The 4,410-nt window shown below is 43.1% G+C and overlaps 1 pseudogene; it reads right to left on the reverse strand.

Annotated features, from left to right (window-relative positions):
• Window positions 1-2,311: 2,311 nt before the first annotated feature.
• Window positions 2,312-4,144, reverse strand: LOC106001580 (annotated as a pseudogene).
• Between the last annotated feature and the right edge of the window lie 266 nt (window positions 4,145-4,410).

Genomic DNA, 4,410 nt, shown 5'->3' on the forward strand with positions numbered 1-4,410 from the left:
CATCCCATTCTGGTCCTGGCCTCTCAGTCTGTCTTCTGTTTTGCATCCACGCTTTGATGAACTTCTTGTTGGGAGAAGGTTTATACGGGCAAGCTGCATCATGGGATGTCACAGGACCCCGTTGGGGGATGATGGGTGGATGTCCACAGAAGGCGGATGCAGGCCAGCGAGGACATACCTGAGGTGAAACACACCTGTCCCAGCCTTTGCTATGGCAGAGGTATTACATTTCCCTTCATCAAGAGATGTGCGTCCATCATTCCTCCGTGTCCTGAAGGCTCCCGAATTCAACCAAAAGCTAAATGACCAACAGCAAAACTGCCAGATGCGTTGACTCAACAACCACCAAATAAGACACCCAGAATACGAGGTGGCTGAACAATGGCACTTAGAGGAGGTTTAGGAAAATGAGTCTCTGTATGAATTACTGACTCATGGAAGACATGTAGAGGGAGGAGGAAGGGGAAATTAGCTCTGGCCTGGCCCAGAGGCAGCAGCAATGATTGTCTGTCTGGCATGCTCCTTTCTCCCCAGTCATCTATGCTTCTCAGGAAGTAGACTTTTGGGATCAGAAGTCCCCTTAGAAACAGTCTGCACTCACCTAGAAGGCTCTGGAATGAGAGAGAACATGATGTTCCCATCCAAGGGGCATGCTGAAGTCGTTTTTCACTGCAAACTCATAACCAGGGTCTGGTATCTGAAATCTTTCATAAGCTCCCTCATCTCTATCCACTCTCTTAGATAATTTTGATCTCTTACAGAGAATGTCAAGTCTCAAACACAAGGATTTAGAAGATAGTAGGTTAAAAAGGATAAATGATAAGTTTTCTAACTTTAACCTGGACCCCTTCCTTTCCCTCTCCTCCCCTTCCCTCCCTCCCCTCTCCTCCCCATTCCTTCCTCCCCTCCCCTTTCCTTTCTTCTTTCCTTTCCTTCTTTCTTTCCTTTTCCTTCTCTTCTTCCCTTCCCTTCCCTTTCCTTCCTTTCCCTTCTCCTTCTTTCTTCCTTTCACTCTTTTTCTCTTTCTTTCTCCCTCTTTCTCTTTCTCTCTCTCTCTTTCTTTCTTTTTCCCCATCTGAAGAGTACAAGAGAAAATGCCTCACCCATCCAACTGGTTAATAAAATTAGAGCTGAAATTGTCCCAGGTGCCATGACAGGTCCTTTAGAGGAAACGGCTTCCCTGAAGCCAAACAGTGCTCAGAAATTACAACCGGTTTCAGTAATTAAGAGAAGTAAAACATTAAAAAGCATGAGGCAAAGTACATTTGCATGTTAATAGCCCCTTGTGCAGTGCTGGGAAGCTGTTTTACAACAATGCAGATAACTTTCCCACTCTAGCAATATTAACCCTTGGGTTCTCAGTTCTGCTTCTTGCTCCTGATTTGCTCTCCTTGCTCCTGATTCTAATGCCTGGAAATTGTCCGGTTAAGGTTGGGAAAAACTGGGGTTAATTCTTCACATATCTATCCATCTATCCATCCATCTATCTATCCATCCATCCATCCATCCACCCACTATGGTCTATTTCTCCCTGGCTTTGGTAGTGGTGGGATGGGGAAAAAAGGAACTTAAAAGTTTTGAATGTATTTAGGAAATGAGTATAGAGAGCAGAGAGACTCACCATTGGGTGAAAGAAAAAGTTTTGCTAGAAAACACAAGAATGGGGAGAAGGGGAGGGGGCTGGAACTGGGCACATTCAAGGAGACTTGAATTTTGAATCTGGTTCTTCTACTCATGAGTGTGATGCCACTGAATGATTTATGGAAGTACTTGGAGTCACTGTGTGTTTATCTCATAAAGTAGGTGCTAGGTGCTGCAATGTTCTAGAGCAGACCAGGTTCACACACGGTTCTAGGTGGAATGATTGGAAGAATCCTGGAATCTACTGCTATGGGAAAGATCCTTGGGAAATAATTACAAAGGCTTCGTTGGAGATAGGAAGCAATTCTTCTCACCTCCCTCAGAGAGTTAACTTTGGAATAAGGGCAGATAATCTCTTGCAAGCTATGCCTATGTCTTCCCAAGGTAGATGTCCTCGAGGTTGTGGATCCTATCCAAGATGGCAGTCCTTAAGAATCTTTGAGCCAGTCCACAGAAATCAGAACATTCTCACATCTATCAGAAGAAGGCAGTAGAGAAGAAAGCTTGGGATCTGGGAGTTAGATAACACTGGTTTTGAGATCTACTTCTTTTGATGCTACTTGGCTGTGTTCTTTTGGACCAACTTCTAAACTGTTCTGTGTCTCTGTCTGTCATATAAAAGGAGTATGCTGAATTATTTTTTTTGTTTCAATTGTCACTTTATTGGAAGATAAAATTAGTTACCAAATTAAACTATAACTTGGTAATAATCCTAAATTACAACAAATTTTAATTAAAGCAAACTGCTTATTCAAAAGTGATCAATCAAATAGCTCAAAAGGCAGAATTAAAAATGAGAAACTTGACTGGCCAATAGTTAGTTCACGAAATAAAACTTGAACTTTTCCTTTTTAAGAAAAGTAAATTGATTTCCACAGATAGCAATACAGAGAGATTTTGCACACAGACTAATTTCCATTCCGTTAACTGTTTTTAGATATCTCTGTTGGGAGATTCATTTACATAACTGGCTGCGCTTGAGCCTTCTTTGCAAGCATCTTTAGATCTGTGATACACCTGGCAATTGTCTCCTTTTCCTGCTGTGCAGAGATGCTCTGTATCACACGGTCCTCCACCCAGTTTATCATGTGCTCTTGCTCCTTTTGATGCATCATATTCTGCACAGAGATATGGTAGTCCACCTGATTTTTTACCTCCTTGTATACTCTATGCAGCCAGTCCTGGTAAGTAACTTCCAAGGCCATAGCAATATTATTCCTCTGGACATCAAAAAGGGAGTGGCGTTTCTGAACTAGGGCCTGCTGTGACTTCTCTGTATCAATTGCTTCCTGGATTTGTTTGATGGAAGCCTGTTTCACTTCTTCTAGTTGGGCAATTTTTTGCTTATTGATTTTATCAATAAATTCTGCAAAAGAGGCTCCATACCTTTTCATAGCATAGATCATTAATCCTAGTAATGATATGCCAGAGAAGGTCTCTGGAGTAATCACATATATTTCTTTGGATAGAAAATACAAGATAAGCCCAGTTCCAAGCACATAGAGTCCTGTTCCACCAGTTTTAGGATAAAGAAACTGGAAGAATTCCTCTGGAATCAGCTCCATACGTACTTTTCCTCCATATTCAGGAAGAGGTGGTAGAGAGGCAAAACTTGGCTGCGTAGTGTGAAAGATTCTTTTTGTCTGCAATATCCCCAGTCCTAGGAGGGCTGCGTTCTTCAGACAGGGAGCCACGGCACTGACAGTGGAGACTGCCACCCAGGACAAGGTGGCTAGCAAATGTCCATACAGCAGCCACAGATTGCCAGTGACCTCCACCAGAGACCGTGTCTTATGCTGAATTATTATACAGCTAGAAAAGGATTACCTCGAGTAAACACTCGGCCCATATTATTCACTAAAGATTATTTCTTTTCTTGTTTCTGGCTTGTTTGTTTTTTAAGTAGACTCCCTTCATCCTATCCCCATGATATCACAAGGCCCAAACCTGTCTTGTGTTAGATTCCGAGCCAAGTTGCTGAAATCCAGGAACGACAGGAAAGTTAAGTTTGTATTTGGACATCCATGTCTTCCTGGCTTGCCTCAGCTCTACAGATGGGAAGGAGGCTGCCGGAAGGAAAGAAAAGTTCATCAAGGCTGGCAAAATATGAATCTGGGGTTCACAGATGGGCAGCGATGTGCACCCTCCAATGACGGGCCTGTCATTCATGTCTGCACTGCCCGTGGGTTCCAACAAGCCTACCACCCTGCCCTATGGAATTATGGGCACTCACCAGGACCTGTCATTCATCCTCTGCTCAACTTCTGAATAACTCCCCGTGGCTGGGCCGGGGAGGGAAAGCAAAGAGAACAGACACAGATTAGGTGATCGTGGCTGTGAGAAAGACCCCCAGACCTGCAAATAGACCTCTTCTACAATAATTTTCCCATTCCCTCTAGATCCACACATCCTAAGGGTACTAAGAATCATAAGGAAGGGTGACATGGTCCAAAAAGAACTGTACTCTTGACTTGACTTACCTAACGGTAACTCCACTGTACATCACCTTTATAACAGCAATCAAAATTGTGTTTAAAGAATCATAAAAGAAAATATCAAAAGCAACAAAATAAGAGGATGAAAACAAAAAGAGAAAGCATTTTACCCTGTGGATTGTGGGGTGAGTCTTGCACAGGGATACTCTGATGAACTCTGGTGAGCTCCAGGTTCAGAGTCACCCTCGTTCAGGTCATCTCTCGTTTTCCAGACTATGTCTGTTTTATAACAGCACTGCTCACTCTTGGCTACATACCGGACTACCTAGAGGAC

The sequence above is a fragment of the Dipodomys ordii genome, unplaced genomic scaffold, assembly GCF_000151885.1.
Source record: "Dipodomys ordii isolate 6190 unplaced genomic scaffold, Dord_2.0 Scaffold7, whole genome shotgun sequence".
NCBI lineage: Eukaryota > Metazoa > Chordata > Mammalia > Rodentia > Heteromyidae > Dipodomys > Dipodomys ordii.